The sequence below is a fragment of the Mesoplodon bidens genome (genome assembly GCF_964165515.1).
Source record: "Mesoplodon bidens genome assembly, chromosome: 8".
Lineage (NCBI taxonomy): Eukaryota > Metazoa > Chordata > Mammalia > Artiodactyla > Ziphiidae > Mesoplodon > Mesoplodon bidens.
Window position 1 is genome coordinate 18,419,792 of NC_138165.1, and position 18,802 is coordinate 18,438,593.

The window sequence follows — 18,802 nt, forward strand, 5'->3', positions numbered from 1 at the left end:
ATCAAACTCATCTCATAATGTTTCCAGTAATAGCTGGCAAAGCTCCACTGAGAGCTGTAATAATCCCCGGGAGCTGTGTGAGCTGTTCTGAAGAACAAGTGTTGGTATAGAAACAAAGCAGAATTGAAAGCTCATCAACAGTCCTGGGCAGACCTAGCTTCTAGGGCAGAAGTGGGCTTCATGTTCAAAGACTTATATCAGGTTAAAACATCCTATTTTATTTAAACAGAAAGTCTCTGTTGGTAGCCACACAACTTTGACCAGATAGAAGATTTTCTGTGTGTTACTCAGCGTAAGGACATGCAAAAGTTTCCCAATATGATATTCTTATAACTTGGAAGAATTAGTAACTCCTACCGTGCAACCCTTGGATCATGTGCTAATGAAGAAGATGCTCTAATAATTAGGCTTAAAGCCCACTGAATGTAACACCTTCCAATTAGCACTCCCCAGCATGAATACTGCCATTTTCATTAAACAACAAAGACAAAAATGGGTATCAATCCACATAATAGAAAATAATTGATGAAGTTGGAGGGCGTGATTATTTGTGATTACTTTACAGTCATGCACAGAAAGTAGGAGAACCACAGCTAGTGGTTAATCTCTGGCTACCTCTTTGAAGATAATGAAATTGGCTTCCTACTGATGATTATTCATTAACAATTAATTCTTTCTCAGTGATCTGCCTCATTTTCAGCTTCTCACTACAAACATGCAATGGAATAATTACAAGTGGAAATGAAAAAGCAATTAGTGGCAGATAATGCCAACATCTGATTAAAAAACAGTAGAACAGATTAGCAGTTCTATAACTGCAAGTCTGCTGCCTTCAGCAGGGAGGTGTAAGTCACCCAGTTATACTGAACTTCAAGCTGTGCTTTCTCTTTTATTGCTTCCCCTCCATGATGGTCTGCCACATTAAATGCTCCCTTTTATTCTAGGGGGCATTGGCTTGTTGTAAATACCTTCTACAGACTAAGTAGTATTTGAGATGATTTGTGATCCTACATGCTGAAATTCTAAAAGGCACTGTCTCATAATATAATGCTAAAACCTGTATCTATATACCTTTCTTTGGGGATCACAGAAAATACCACCATACATTTCTTTACTTTTGTTTCGGCTTAACCCCTGTTTAGATAAGTGTCTTCAGAAGAACAGTATCACTAAATCAAAAACAAGCACCTTCTTTAAGCAGTTTGGCTCTTTTCCTACCTGCATCCATGGTTGCCTTGGTCTTATAGGTTGGCTTCCCGCCTTGCAATAATGTGGGACACAAACTGACAGTGAATTTTCACTTAACATTTACTAAGGGTTAAGATAGCTCTGGCTGCTGTATAAATAATCCTTCAATAAAAGGCTTATAATTTCACTGTTCTCAGCGTTCCAGCTGGTGTGTCAGCACTTCATATGATGTAGAACTACGCAGGGAGTGTCAAAACCATCAATTCAGAAGGCAAATAAAAGCAATTCTCTTTTAAATAACTTGGCATATGTGTTAATATGAAGGTCTGGTTAAGATCTTGTCATTGAATCTGACATGGTAGGAGTGTAGACCAGGCTGCTTTAGGAAATCAGCTTTCGGAAAAAACTGTGTACTTAACTATAACATTATTTGGTTTTTATTATTTTACCAGATCCACAAAGATCAAAATAATAAAGAAAGAAGGCATGAAATGGAAATAAAGCAAATTTTGATGAGCTGATATTCAGCTGATATGTACCAGTATGGTGTTCCTTATGACCAGTTAAATATCTGTTAAGACTGGTCATTTCTTGTTCAGTATGGCTGTGGAAGATTTTGGATATCACCCTTTAATATAATACAATGTTATTAAGCATCATTTATGTACCTTGAACTGTGTAGGTACATTGATATTAGACATAGTATCCTAGCCTTCCACCAGCTCAAAATCTAGTGGGAGAGAAAGACATGTAAATAAGTGGAATAAAATGTGATGATTGCTACATCTGGGGCATTTACAGGGTATGAAAGGGAGCTTGACAAGGTAAAAGCAGGAGCAATAGTGACTAGAAAGACTTTGTAAGCAGATAACGCTTGAATTAAATCTTGGAAGGTGTTGTTCTTGCAGGCAACAACAGAGCAAAGGGCATTACAGGAAGTGGGGAATATATGAATCAAGGCACAGAGGTAGGACACAGGCTGGCATGTTTGCAGAATGCTGGTGATTAAGTACAGCCAGCCAGCAGGGGGTCAGGATGAGACCTGCAAAGAGAGAAGCTGGAAAGATAGGTAGCCCCCTCATGGAAGGCTTATATGCTGTGCTAAATTCAACTTTAGGAAGTGAAAACCCTTCTGTTTCCTCAGGCAGGTATTCATTAAGATAAAATTTTTATGTCTCTACAGAATTCAAAACTCACAAGTCACACACATACGTGATGGAAAGTTCTCTATAAAACCTAAGTATCTTGACTTGAAACGTGGTTGTCTATTTCTTAGAGTAGTAACATAAATTGATTCATAAAGACAATGCACCTTGGAGCTATCTCTTTAGTATCTTTATTCTGGAAAACTAAAATTCTGTCATATCAATGGAAAAATCCCTGAAAAGTAGGAATAGAACTATTATGCCTTTTATAAATTAATCACATACTTTGACTTCGTAAAATGCAAAGTCTAACAAGGTCTCACTATGTGATCTTAGTGAAAATTATTTAATGTCTGCATGCCTCAGTTTTCTCACAAGTGGGTTGTATCTATTAAGGAGCTTAACTAGAGAACAGGATTGATTAATAAACCAGAAACCTTCATCTGCTTATGAAATATCCCCAAGATTCATATGCCACAAACCTTCCATTAGGAAGTGTGGTTAAATATAGCAAAGATAGAACCAAATAAAATGAAACATCAGTGATCTTCTTAAGAGAAGATGGATTGCAGGTGAAAGTAAAGAAATACATTTTTGTAAACTCTACTAGGTACTCACTTACATACCTTGACTTGGAGGGGTGAGAGATGAGGGGAGGGCAGGCCATGGGAGAGACAGGGACCAACAACCTTGAAGAACTTTTCTCTCTGATGTGGATCAACAGCACTGTTAAACTCCCCATCGGAGCTGGAAGAAGAGAAATGCATAACCTTATCAAACTCCAAGTCGGGGGTGTCATGACTTTTCTGGCTCAGATTCTCAGTACTGTGAAGGGTCCAGTTGATATTTAGGAACCTCCTTATGAATCATAAAGTAGCCCCTTATCTGGAGTAGGAAGGTGGGCTCTGAAAGAAATGTTGACCAAACCCTACTTAAAGGTATGCATTCTTTGTCACAAACCAATACTAATCAGAGGTGGTGCACACACACACACACACACACACACACGAAGCTCAATTTTTTTAAAATCAATTTTCTTTGCTCAGTGCTTGCACCTCTTCTCATCTTTAATTTACACTGATCCCTCAAGTGGTTTTAAAGCATGATTTCTATGCTGATGATTTCCAAATTTATAACTACAGTTCTGACCAAACATGAACTTGATTTGTGGATGCCCCTGCCCACTCAAGCAGCTTCATGTGATGACTAATGAGCATCTCAGAGCATCAGGTTTTAAACTTGACTCGATTCCAGTTCCTCCTCACATCTGTCCTTCTCCCTAAGTTTTCTTCATCAGAGAATGACAACGAAAACCCAGGGCTTGTCCTGGACTCTTCTCTTTATCTTATACTCTAAATCTAATCCATCAACAAATATTGTTTACTTTACCTTGAAAGAGTATAAGAATCTGACGACATCTAATCTCTTCCATTGTTACCACCACTTACAGGCCTCTGCCTATCATCCAAACCTCTGCAATAGGCTTCTACCTGGTCTTCCTGTTCCATTGCCTACCCTCTCCATTGGCAAAGGAATCCTTTAAAACACAAATCTTAATGCTTCCCTATTCAAAATCTCACAAGGCTTTGCATCTCAACGTAAAATCCAAATGCCATGACCGCCAAGCCTAGTTGTGATTGGGCCCCAGGCTACTTCTCCAGTCTCATTCCCTACCACTCTTCCCATCACTCATTCTCTTGGCTTTCTCAGGGCTCTCTTTGTTGAGGGGATGAGAGACTAAGTTGGTTCAGGGAAGACAATCAAGAATTCCGTTGCAGACACATTGATTTTAATGTACTTGTGACATGTCCTAGAGATGTCAAGAAGGCAGTTTCAATGTGGATCTGGAGTCCCAGCATGAAGGTCTGGGACTAGAGATATATATTTGCAAGTCATCTGCACATAGCATCATTTGAAACTCTTGGCATGGATGTCCCAGAGAGAGGAGATAAGGGATCTAGAACTACAGTATATCAAAGTCTGGTAGAGGAATACGACATTATAAAAGAGAATGATAAGCAGCCTCCAAGAGGGAAGGGGAAAATTGGGAGAGTGATTTGGTACAAGCCCAGGAGGTGAGAAATGTGGACAGCTGGTATCAACAATTCTCTTTCAGGAAGTTAAGACAGCGAGGGGAGATGACGCAGTTGCGGGAGAGAGATGTGGGGTCATGGAAAAAATGTTATTTTTATGGGTGAGATTTGAACATACTTAAAAGCTGATAAGAATTGTACATTTGAAGGGAGAGTGATAACAAGTAAACAGTTTTTTAAAGAGGGAGGGAAATAAATAACATCACTAGTTTGAGAAGGGGGGATGCCTTGGAATCAGAAACACAGCTGACAGCTTAGAAGATAAACATTTAAGGAGTTTTTCAAAAAATATTTGATGGTGGATGTCTAAATACAAATATTATACCTTAAAATTACAAGAGAAAAAAATAAATGAAAGAAATCTCAGGTAATACAGTTAAAGGAAAATAAAACAAACAAAAAACACTGAGAAGCAAATAAAATTAAAAGACAAAATTATATATAGAGAGATAAGGAGTAGGAGGGAGAGTCATTCTAAAAAAAAGACAATAAAAATTATTTATAAAATAGATGACTAAGAAGGACCTACTGTATAGCACAGGGAACTCTACTCGGTACTCTGTAATGGCATGTATGGGAAAAGAATCTAAAAAAGAGTGGATATATGTATTTGTATAACAGATTCACTTTGCTATATACCTGAAACTAACACAACATTGTAAGTCAATTATACTCCAATAAACATTTTAAAATAAAATAAAACAAAACAAACCACCACCACACACACAAAAAAAGAATAGGATAAATCTATTACTGAAACAGATTTCCAAATATTTGGTCAAAAAATGAAAACCTATATGCTACATACAAAAGATCTATATGTGACACATATAATAAAACAAAAGAAAGGAAAATGTTGGAACATATTTATTACTTATTTATTCATTAAGCAGTTTAACTTGTTTTAAAGATGGCTACAGTCTAAGATGAAAGTATAATTGTTATAACCTTAAATGCTGAATAATTTAGTATCAAAGTATTTATGAAGCAAAACTAAAAAAGACAGAAAAAACAGAAAAGTAATGAGAAACTTTAGCTCTCATTTTTAAAGAAGAGCAGATAAAAGTGAATAAGGATATAGAGGACATGAATAATACCATTACTGAAGTTTATTTAACAGTTATACCATGAGTTCTATACCCTGTAAAGAGGGATTCACCATTTCTCAAGTGTCTGGAAAATTTACCACAAAATGGTCATATGTAATAACCCCCTAAAAACCAATACAAATATCCTAAAATAGACATAATATAAGCCATTTTCATAGATCACAGTACAATAAAATTCCATAAGTAACTTTAGCTCAACAAACTTTTGGAAGGAGCCATTTGCAAGAATGTGTTTTAATAGAATATGTCAAGGATAATGAAAACTGTGGTGCTTACCCACTCACCAGTCACTCTCCCTGGACAAGTATTTATGGAGGTATTTATCAAGCAAATAATAATAATTTTCAGAATATTTTCAGTGACTTCTTTCAATGAATTTTTTACAAGGTTATTCAGACTAATATAATAATCCAGCTTACTCCAATCAGGGTATTTGTCCCACAGACTCAAATCTGCAAATATCACATTCATTTTTGATTTCATGTGGAATAATAATAGAAGTCTGTTTACCTTGAAAGAGTAAATTTAGTCTGTTTAAAGGAGAGAAGACATATCACTGACATGCTGATCTGCAAAGCCAATCTAAATTATGTATATGTTCCTACTCATTGTGTAGATATTATCACCAAAGACATGAAGTTTTTCTCCAAATTACCACAGAAAACAGTAATTGTTTGTAATCAGTGCTGATACTTTCTCAAAGCTGAGAAAAAGCAGAACATTCAATTTGCCTGTCCTTAATGTAACTGACAATCATTATAGCTTCAAGAGGTCCTCTCCCTTAAATTTTTAAAAACACCTCTGGAGAGCTTCTAGGATGCACGACATAGTGAGTAGATCTTATTTCCAGAACAACAGCTTGAACACATGGAACAAGTTTTTCTTTTTGGATACCACTGCCTTAGCACCATCTGTGCATAACCCAATACATCGGTTGCATGTTATTGTTTACCTTGAAGTTATCAATAATTTTAAAGTTTCTTCCGAGTTGTAAGAGTTAATAAAGATTGGCCAAACATTTCTTCTTGGGCTCCTTTATCCAAATCATATCTCACAAACACCAGAAGATCAACTGACTGGCTAATATCAGGGAATTCATCTTAGGGTCTCCAGGGAGTATTATGGATGTTTTTGTAATCAGGATAATAAATGCAGCCCCATATTTGGACTGTATCTGTCGTTGTTTGATATATTATTATATTTGACAGAGTTGCTCCACCAGATTTTTTTTCCCTTGCCTTGTCCCAGAGAGCATCACTTGCACTGGCTGGAAGCCAAACAGTAACGGATGTCTCATCAATAACTTGGGCAACTCTAACTCTGGCAATTCAACCTAACATTGTAAACAAGACTTCCGCAACTTCTGCAATTTCATCTCCTACCACCCTGTGCTGATGTTCCTGTTACTCGTATGTCTTCAACACTTCCCACAGTAGTCCATGTACATTTCAAAACTGACGTTTGAGACAGAATGCTTTCTTGCCAGAACTCTGAATGTCCCCAAACATGCTATATATAATGGAAGAATTTACATTCATTTTCAGTCCACTAAAATCCAAATATCAAATAATTTTCACTATATTTGCATGATATATTTTGTTTTCTTTACAGCTAGTGTTTTTACAACAGTAGCAGGTGGTTTCAGGTGGTTTATCAATTTGACCTTCCTACTATTCTGAAAGCATATGACTGATGTCACTGCAAACACCACTGCACCTCTATTTCCATCAGCATCTTCAAGCAATAAGCTTTAAAAGACGTATTTATAAAGCCCTGGACCGTGATAGGTTCAAGAAAAAAGGAAATCAAAGAGTGCACAGTCCCAAATGCAGTTTATAATTGATATTTTACAATTCAAAATGATATGTAGGTGCATCAAATGAAAGAACACCATAATTACACAAAAATTCAGTATATGAGAATCCACTTTAGTGACCAAACAAGCTGTATCATGCTAACATCCTAATAGTTTAACTTCAAAGGGTCTTATTAGGTATGCCCGAGCACCATCACAAGATTCATGTGGCCTATGTAGGTTGCACCCTGTGCTAACTACTTTAGCCTCACCCCATGTAAAAATACATGAAATCACTGATTTGATTAAAAGTTAAAATTTTAGAATACGCATTTAAATAACTACGTAAATCATCTTAAATCCCATGGTATGCATATCATATATTTTGAAATACTGTATGTTTAAAAGTATAGATGCTAAAGTCTGATCTTCTGTGATTAAATTTCAGCTCTAACTAGTATTTCATACCAGTAAACTGCAGGGGGCCTTCGTGGAGGCACAGTGGTTAAGAATCTGCCTTCCAGTGCAGGGGACACAGGTTCAATCCCTGGTCCGGGAAGATCCCACATGCCGCGGAGCAACTAAGCCCGTGCACCACAACTACTGAGCCTGCGCTCTGGATCCAGCGAGCCACAACTACTGAACCCACATGACACAACTACTGAAGCCCGTGTGCCTAGAGCCTGCACTCTGCAACAAGAGAAGCCACTGCAATGAGAAGCCCATGCACTGCAACGAAGAGTAGCCCCTGCTCACCACAACTAGAGAAAGCCCACACGCAGCAACGAAGACCCAATGCAGCCAAAAAAATAAAATAAAATAAATAAAAATAAAAATAAATAAACTGCAGGACTTGCAGCAAGCTATTGATACATAATTTTCTAATCTTCAGTTCTTTGACCAATAAAAGGAACAATAATAGTATCCTTTTATCACTGAGTTATTGTGAAGATTAAATGAAATTATCCATGTGTAGTGTCTGGAAGATACTAAATTTTTAATAAATCTTGACTACATGATGATACAAAACTAGGTTCGTATAGGCTTTTTTGCTGTTGTTGTTAACTAAGAATATTAGGATTTGTATTTGTATATCAGCCCATTAACTGTAGTCCCTAGGTGATTAAGCAGCAATCACTGCAGAGAACAAAAAACAAGTTAGCCCAGCTGTACTAAAGCGACTTTTAGCTGGAAGAGTTAATGACTAAAGCTGGACTTTCTATGTATTTTCAAAGGTTGTGCACAGTTATATTTGCATAAATAGTTATACAATTTCTTATCATCATGCAACCAATAATATTGATAGTTAATATTAAATTGAATACTGGCTATACGAGCTGCTTTATAGCTATTACCTAAATGATTTCTTACAACGTCCCTGGGACACCATGTATCATTACTTTTCCTATTTCAAAAATGAGGAATCTGAGGTGCTGAGAAGTTATATAATTTGCCCATAACCATAGAGCTAGTAACTAGGAGAACCATGATTCAGATAGAGTTCATTCATAATCCCAGGAAATGAGTTTGTGACTTTTATATTTTGTTGCCATTTAACAGAAACTAAGTCCAGAATTCAGTTGCATAACAATATTTCCTAGGGATAATCTAGTAGAATCACATTTCCAGAATATTGGGAGCTTTTGAAAAATTAAATATCCCACAACTAATAGAGATTAATTTTAGAATCATTGCTTTAAAGTTAATAAGTGTATGAATTTTTCTCTGCTGGAAGTTTTAATCACTTTTAAGCACATCTGTTAAATATATTAATGACATATGACAGAGAGGCTAGAATAATTCTCAGCAATCATTAGGATCATTTTGCTAAGCATTTTGTACTCTGGGTAGAAGTTCTCTCTGCTACAATTACAAGGTTTCTGAAATAGTAAGAGTGCAAAATTCAGAGTGATTAAATCACAACTTTACTCCATCAGTAAGAAATTTTATAATGGGGTTACACTGTATCTTGAAATATTCCATCATAAATTTTTGATTTTTCTTTCATTTAAAAATGCATGTGAGGGCTTCCCTGGTGGCGCAGTGGTTGAGAGTCCGCCTGCCGATGTAGGGGACGCGGGTTCGTGCCCCGGTCCGGGAGGATCCCACATGCCGCGGAGCTGGGCCCGTGAGCCATGGCCGCTGAGCCTGCGCGTCCGGAACCTGTGCTCCGCAACGGGAGAGGCCACAGCAGTGAGAGGCCTGCGTACCGAAAAAAAAAAAAAAAAAAAAAAAATGCATGTGGGACTTCCCTGGTGGTCCAGTGGTAAAGAATCTGCCTTCCAATGCAGGGGATGCGGGTTCGATCCCTGGTTGGGGAACTAAGATCCCACATACCACAGGGCAACTAAGCCTGCGCACCACAACTACTGAGCTCGTGCACCTCAACTAGAGAGCCTGCGTGCTGAAAACTACAGAACCCATGTGCTCTGGAACCCATGCACCACAACTACAGAGCTCACGCACCCTGGAGCCTGTGCCACAACTATAGAGAAGCCTGCGTGCCTCAAAAAAGACCCCATGTACCGCAAGTAAGACCCGATGCAGCCAAAAATAAATTTAAAAAAATAAATAAATAATAAATAAATCTTTAAAAAATGCATGTGTTAGTTATTTACTGGACACTGGGGAGATGTAGTGAACAAGGTAGATAGATGCCTGCCCTCAAGAAACTTATATTCTAGCTTGTCAATACAGTCATCTGATAAAAGAATCTCAGTAATTTGGAAAAAAGTAATCATACTGAAGGTAACTTTCTAACGGCTTAAATGTTAATAAAACTTTGAGTCTTATGGTTCAGTTTCTAGTATCTTACAAACAGAAAACAAATATGTGGCTAATACCAAAGAGGTCAGAAAAAAAAATCTAAGATCTTAAGAGTAATTACTTTCTCCCTGAAAATAGGTAGACAATTTTATAAGTCACAATTTAATTTTCCTTCAGTTTCTTTTCTCAATCAGCAGTGTTTTATCACTACCACCCAACAGGCAATGGTAGTCAAAATATGGAGCAGAATATTGTGGCAGAAAAGGCAATCAACTAATTATGAAAATTATATAAAAATTGAGAGGCTGAATGGAATATAATGATGTATGATAAGAATCATCTTTTAGTGGTGCTTTATAAAACTAGGGCTTATTCAGAAGGGTACAAAAAATTCTATTAGTAAGTTTACCATAGCCTGTTTATATGACACTGGGAATATCTGAGGCCAGGAAAATCTATTTTGTATTTTGTAAAGACATAATCGTTGAGCCAGTACTGTTGGCCACATTTAGTTTTCATGGTCATAATACAAAAAGATTTTCAACTTTTATTTGCTCTATTACTGTTTGGAGGACAAACAATAATATGGATAAGCCCTCTTTATTCTACCAATGATTAAACAAATTTAACTAAGCAAGACTCAAAAAATTTTCTAAATATTTCTTTAATGGAAAATTTCCTGCACCTTCTTATTTGACATTGTTCAAAAAAATAAAAATCCCTACCTAGTTAAGAAAGTGCAAAGGTTGCCTTCTAAAACATTGTTGGAAAAAAATTAAGTTCCTTGTATACCTATTAGGCACCGAGGGTTAAAGCCGTCGTTCCCACCTTGGATTCGTATTAGAATGCAAAGGTTAAAAAAAAAAAAAAAAAGTGATACTGGCACCCCAGCCCAGAACAAATAATCCAGAGCCTCTTAGTAGGGCCCAGGTGTATTTTAAAGTTTCTCAGGTGATTCTAATGTACATCAAGTGTTGATAACCACCATGCTAGAGAAATAATCCTGAAGGGGAAGGAAGTAAAGTACAATGAAACTTGAATATATTGTATTAGATCTTCGGTATATAATAGAGATATAATTTGAATAATTTTAAATTTTCTAATAGCTATATTATAAAAAGCAAAAAAGTGGTGAAATTGAACAATATATTTTATTTAACCCAAATATTAAATTATTAATATATTATTTATCAAAATATTATTTCATCATGTAATCAATAAAGTTATTAATAAGATAGCTTACATTCTCTTTTGTACTAAATCTTCAAAATCTGGTGAGTATTTTATATTTGCAGTATATATTTCAATTTGAAATAGCCATATATTAGGTGCTCAAGAGCTACAAGTGGCTAAGGGCTACCATACTGAGTAATGCAGCTCATACACTGCAGTGTATGATGTATAAAACCCTTACTGTCATTGAAAATATTTACTTTTAATATATTATAAATTATTATGTACATTAACAAACAATATAATACTTATCAAAGCTTTTTTTTTTTTTTTTTTTTGCGGTACGCGGGCCTCTCACTGTTGTGGCCTCTCCCGTTGCGGAGCACAGGCTCCGGACGCACAGGCTCAGCGGCCATGGATCACGGGCCCAGCCGCTCCGCGGCATGTGGGATCTTCCCGGACTGGGGCACGAACCCGTGTCCCCTGCATCAGCAGGCGGACTCTCAACCACTGTGCCACCAGGGAAGCCCCAAAGCATATTTTTAAAGAAGTATTTTCTTTAGATAAATTAGGGATGTAGATTCCCTCCCTCTCTCCCTTCTTTCCTTCCTTTCCTTCTTTCTAAATACATATTTCTCTTACAAATGAGTGCACACTATATATACTTTTATAATTGTTCAGTATAACAGTATAAGATTGGCTGGATTTGTATACTAGTCTCATTACATTCTATCTTGGTCACTAAAGGAAACCTTTCTATATCCCAGTTTTTATTTTTAATCTGTAAAATGAGATTAGTAATAGTATATACGTCATAAGGAGAGTATAAAGATTAAATGAATTCATTCAGTTAATTATTCAATAAATGATAAGTGTTATTATTACTTTAATGGCTTCATAATTTTATTATTATTGCTTTATGTATTATTTTAATACTTCTATGTTATTCCACACTATGGACGTAGCAAAACTTAGTTACCAGTTTTAAAGACACTTGAGTTTTTAATCATCAGTATTATAAAAATGCTCCAGTGTACATATCATTGTACATGTAGCATTTTAGCCATGAACCTGTACTTGTAGAGGATAAATAGCTAGAAATGGAATTCGTAGAGCAAATTTTACATGCTCTTAAAATTCTAATGTGTGTTGCCAAATTGCCCCTCACAGCGGCTCTACCAATTTACTACCTAATAACAATATGCAACAACGTCCATTTTTCCTCTCATAGGATGTTAAGAATTTAAGGTATTTTTTATTTTTTTTATTTTTTTTATTTTTTATTTTTTTATTTTTTTTTTTTTTTTGCGTTATGCGGGCCTCTCACTGTTGTGGCCTCTCCCCTTGCGGAGCGCAGGCTCCGGACGCACAGGCTCAGCGGCCATGGCTCACGGGCCTAGCCGCTCTGCGGCATGTGGGATCTTCCCAGACCGGGGCAAGAATTTAAGGTATTTTTTAAATGACATCTGAAATGCATCCTGATTTAAGATATATTCCTGAGCTTGACTGAAGAAAGCATATTTAACTGAGTTGAATGAAAGGAGATCACCAAATAGTTTATTTTAGAAATTTTAAAATGTAAATCTTAGAACTCTTAGAGAATTAAGAAGAGATGTAATATAGGAGAAAAATAAGAAAAGATATCATCACTTAATTTCTCCCACATTTCTTCTATCTGATTGGAGAGTACTAATATTTCAATGTCTCACAATAATTAACAAGTTAATCTCATTAATTTATCACTTTTAAAAGTTTAATTATTTCTATAGATCATTTTGGATCACTTTACATTCAATTAGGAAATAAAAGTGGTGGATGTGTGGTATTATAATTTATACATTATGGTTTTATAACTAATTCATATTATTAAAATAACTTGTCTCAAGATTGGACTCTTTGATTACTGATCTGCAAATTTTTACAGACTATGATTATAGAGGTCTAATGAGGAAGCTCCTGGGAGCCCCTCTGTCCTTATTCTGGTTAGGTCTGTAACCCCTGGGTCCTGCAGGGCATGCGTTGTGTCAAATGAGTGTGCTGTCTAGGGCTCCCCTCTTATTAGCAAGAACAAGAGAAAATAGGATGTCCCAGAAATTTTCTGGCAAGGCCATAGCATGCAGTCACAGTTAAGCAAACTGAATAAATCTGACAATATTATACCTAGGAAGGCAAATTAAAAAAAATTATGCTCCAGATAGATTGAAAATATATACTTTTTTAAAAATTTGCCCACTTGTGGCCACTGAAGCTTTGAACACTTGCTTTCTCTCCTGGCTTTGTTACTCTCAGTAAAGAAAGAGGTTCCTGCTGAAGACTGAGTGAGAGGTTAAGTGCCCAGAAATATTGCACCAAATCACACTACTGTAAAGGGAGAGAATCATCTGCAACAACATGGACGAACTTTGAGGGCATTATGCTAAATGAAATAAGTCAGACAAAGACAAATACTGTACGGTCTCTCCTACATGTGGAATTAAACACAACAGCAACAACAACAACAACAAAAACCTCACAGAAACAGAGTTTGGCCTTGTGGTTACTAGAGGCATAGGGTGGGGCAAAGGAGAACCGGAGGAAGGTGGTCAAAAGGCACACACTCCCAGGTACAAAATAAAGAAGTCCTAGGGATGTAAGGTACAACACGATGACTGTGGCTCACCCTGCTGTATTACATACAGGCAAGTTGTTAAGAGAGTAATCCTGAGAGTTCTCATCATAAGGAGAATTTTCCCCCCTTTTCTTCTTCCTTTTCTTTTTATTTTATCTATATGGGAAAATGGATGTTAGCTGAACCTATTGTGGTAATTATTTTACAATGTATGTATTGAATAAATCAAACCATCATGCTGTATGCCTTAAACGTATATAGTGATGTATATCAATTATTTCTCAATAGAACTGGGCAGAGGAGGGAGAAAATCAACTATAAAATAGCTTCACTTAGGAAGCAATTGTTCAGAAGAGATTTCCTCCTGGATGTTTTCCAAATACTGTCTTTAATGGGAAAATAAAGAGGCAAAAGTTCAACACTGTGACTGAAAGCCTTCTTTCAGAATCCTCCTTTATTTATGATTAATATTAGCCTTATGAGTTCTTATGAGTTCTTCCTGAATAAGAGTATTAGGTAGATAAAGAGGTAGATATACATTTTTAAATACATATAAATATGGAACAGGTATGTGGGGAAGGGAGAGAGTGCTTAAAAATAAAAGAGATACTATAGGGAAACAATACCTGAAGGGAAGGAAGAGAGAACAGATGACCCTGAAAAATGAAGCGTGTTGTTGGTAACACCTACAAGTCTATAGAGTCTATAATAATGGATAACGACAAACTACCCATGTCATACAGCTTCCAGGGAGGCATAATCTGTGTGTTCATCTCCAGAGTGATATCACTGAACAATATTCTCACTTTTCCTTAATCTCCTCCTCATTGCTTAAGTTGAAGTAAAATGGGGAAAATCTCAAATAGACAAACTGTAAAAGGGATACATATGACAGAGAATATGTATCATGACAAACTCCATTCAAAAGAATTAAATATCTTTTAGACTAGGTATTTTTATATTTTACATTTTAGTCTTAATTGTATCCATATTCTCTAATCCTATATTCATTTCTATAAGTAAAGAATGGGAAAATATACTCTTGCTATGTTCCAAAATTTGATAAAATATTAGTTATGTATTATTTTCTTTGTCATATTATATACACAGTATGTAAATTTTATTGCCTCTTAAAACAAAAGAAAAATCATTATTCTTTAATTTGTCTTTACTCTTAAGTTCTGTGATATCAGAGTACCACACCTAAAATGACTTTCCACTAGGTAAAATTGTAGCTAAGCTCAAAAATTCTATATGAGAAAATTAACCTGACACAAAAAAGTTTTGTATCTGTTTACCTATGTGAAACTAAATACCTAAATCAGGAAACACGGAGAATGTGTTTTATAGCTGGTGTAAATCAAAAGCATACTCAACGCTGAACAAAACAAATCCCCAAACTGTGCTATTTTAGGAAATTTTTCTATAAGCAAATACCTCATCTATGCATTGATATTGCATTTCTACACTGTGCTGTCAAATACCAATTCTCATAACTGACATCACTAGTGTTCTGTCTCTCATGTGTAAGTTCACTGGTCCTTTATCACAATCAGACATCTCTATGCTATGTCTTATAATCAGCAAAAGAAAAGTCAATGAAGCCAAAGAGAGGTTTTTTTTTTAAGTGAAAGTTGCTTCTGTGCATTAAAATTCAGGAGATTCCAAAGCACATTAGAAAGGAGAAAAGTATAGAAGAATCTGAACACTGATAGCAAAGAACTTGCCCTCCTACTAGACAAAATAATGTTGAGGTAGTTATTTTGTATTTAATTTGACTGTAATCATCAGTTCAAATAGAGAAACTTAACCACTCTGGTAATACTTTCAATAAGGTAAAGAAAAAACAAATATTGAAAATCACAGTGTGAGAAAGAACCCAAAACATGCATTCGTGTGTTTGCATCTCTGAATTTTCAGCAGTTAAGTACCGATTTCAAAGGTGGTGGCACAGAGCATGGAGCGGGTGTGATGCGGATGACATCTGCCACCTCCTTTTTCAGAGCCTGCTGGTGGTATCACTTTTGTCTTCGCATATCCCATACTCAATTTCCTCATTTATAAAAAGAGGGTATTTGATTGGGTAGTTTCTAGAATCTTCTCCAGCTCTCATGTTCTTAACTCTACACAACAACCTTTTGGAGGCAGCGTCAGTGTGGGAGGAGAGTTCAGTAGAGGGAAATACACCTCTGCTGACCATTTACTTGCATGAGCTCATTCTATCCCCCAAACCACACTTCCACAATACAATCCTTCTCCTTTTGCCAGATAAAGAGTTGGTGCTGAGAAGCTGAGCAGCTGTCATCACACAGCTAAAGGGAGCAGAAAAGCTGAAAGTCAAATCAGTGATCTATGGCCCTAAGCCCTAGCTCTTTCCACATCAGCATGCTGCTTAACATTTTATTTGACTTTGCCCCAAACTGTCTGTGAAGACCTGATTTGAACACTCTTTAGATTAACAGAAACTCCTTTTCAAAATTCTAATGTTCTCCTTCTGTTGCTGTTGAGCCCTCCATCTGATGTCTTGCTCTTCTGAGACCAGTGTTTATGTAAACCATTGACTGCGTATGTTTTCTCAAAGACAAACTGCTCTGTGAGAAGAGCTGAAAATATTACTTTAAGAAAGCTATAATTTTTTAAAGCAGGTGAATAAATATGTTTATACCTGTTTTTGTTTTTTATTCACTATTACATAAAAACAATACTCTGAGGTTCCTGCAAATTAGAGTGAATTTTGCAAGCCTGTATGATTAAGGTTAAGCTAGCTTCTGTCTAGCAAAGAGAAAAGACACAGCAAGAAGCATCTATTTTACCTGCAGTTCTCCTCCCTGACTGTGCACCATGATGGAGCTGAACATAGGGGTGCACCCAGCTCTCCTGACAAGGATTTGTCATAGAATTAATATAGATTGGAAAAATAAAAACCAGTCAGCCCTCAGGCACCATGTTAGACGCTAGTGTAAACTAAACAGACGTGAAGCTGTCCTCAAAGAGCTTAGACTATAAAGCTTGATCATTCAGTAGAGTTTCCACTAGCCTCATGTGGCCATTTAAATATAAATTAATTAAAATTAAACAGAATTTTAAAATAAGCCCCATGGTTGCACTAGCCATATTTCAAGGGTTCAGTAGCCACCTTATTGGACAGTCCAGATTTTAGACCATTTCTACCAATACCGAAAGATAAGTTGAACAGTCCTGATGTAGAGTGAAATCAACATCTAGAAGCATGGAATGGAATCAAGGTACGTCTGCCAGGACAGCAACTCCAAGCAGTGCCATAGAAATGGCAGATTTTCAGGTTGGGCAGGAGACTTGGAAATAGATGTAATTATACAGATATGTACATACACGCTGAAGTTCTATTTGTACCTGGGTCTTTTTCTATAATATAGAAATATTTCTACAATATCCAGTCATTCCACTGGTCCATCTCTTTATTATATGCCAGTACCACACTTTTCAATTATAGACAACTTATAGTAAGTTTTAACATCTGTTAGAGCTAGTCCCCATTTATATTTATCTTTTTGTCTATTTCTTTGTTTTTGTGCTTATTTCTTTATTTCTTTTTTTAATTGAAATTTAATTGACATAAAACATTGTATTAGTTTTAGATGTATAACATAATGATTTGACATATGTATACACTGCGAAACTATTACCGCAATAAGTTAACATCCATCACCATACTCAGTTACATTTTTTTTTCTTGTGATGAGAACTTTTAAGATCTACTCTCTTAGCAACTTTCAAATATGCAGTACAGTATTAGTCAGCACAGGTAACAACTATAGTCACGATGTTGTACATTACATTGTCAGGATTTATTTACCTTATAACTGGAAGTTTGTACCTTTTGATACCCTTCACCCATTTCACCCACTTCTGGCAATCACCAATCTGTTCTCTGGATCTATGAGTTCAGTTTTTTTTCAGATTCCATATACAAGTGAGATCATATGGTATTTGCCACTCTCTGTTTGACTTATTTCACACAGCATAATGCTCTCAAGGTCCATCTATGTTTTATATATATAACATATATATAGATATACATACATACACTTTATCCATTCATCTGTTTATGACACCAGTTGTTTCCATGTCTTGGCCATTGTAAATAATGTTGCAGTGAACCTGGGGATGTAGATATCTTTTTAAGATGGTGATTTTGTTTCTTTGGGATAAATGCTCAGAAGTGGGAAAGCTGGATCATATGGTAGTTCTATTTTTAATTTTTTGAGGAACTGCCATACTGTTTTCGTAGTGGCTATACCAATTTACATTCCCACCAACAGTTCACAAGGGTCCCTTTTTCTTCACATCCTCACCATCACTTATTTCTTTTCTTTTTGATAATAGCCATTCTGACAGGTGTGAAGTGATATCTCATTATGGTTTTAATTTGCATTTCACCTAATGACTAATGATATTGAGCACCTTTTTGTGTACCTGTTGGCCATTTGTATGTCTTCTTTGGGAAAATGTCTATCCAGATCTGCCCATTTTTTAAACAGATTGTTTGTTTTTTGCTATGTTAATGAGTTATTTATATATTTTGAGTTAATGAAGTTCTTTATATATTTTGGATATTAACCCCTTATCAGAAACACGATTTGCAAATATTTTTTCCTACTCAGTATGTTGCCTTTTCATTCTGTTGATGGTTTCCTTTGGTATGCAGAAGGTTTTTAGTTTGATGTAGTCCCACTTGTTTATTTTTGCTTTTGTTGCCTTTTGGTGTCAATTACAAAAAATCATTGCCAAGACTCACATAAGGAGCTTACCCACTATGTTTTCTTCTAGGAGTGTTACGGTTTCAGGTCTTATGTTCAAATTTTTAATCGAGTTTGAGTTGATTTTTGTGTATGGCATAAGATAGTAGTCCATTTCATTCTTTTGCATATGGCTGTCCATATAGC

The 18,802-nt window shown here is 36.0% G+C and overlaps 1 long non-coding RNA gene across 1 annotated transcript in view; it reads right to left on the reverse strand.

The window, feature by feature from the left end:
* Positions 1-2,976: 2,976 nt before the first annotated feature.
* The window catches only part of LOC308622084, a 131,492-nt gene continuing 115,666 nt past the window's right edge, over positions 2,977-18,802 (reverse strand). Inside the window, exon 3 of the long non-coding RNA XR_014016560.1 lies at positions 2,977-3,080. This is a non-coding gene — a long non-coding RNA (uncharacterized lncRNA). The remainder of the gene's footprint in view (positions 3,081-18,802) is intronic.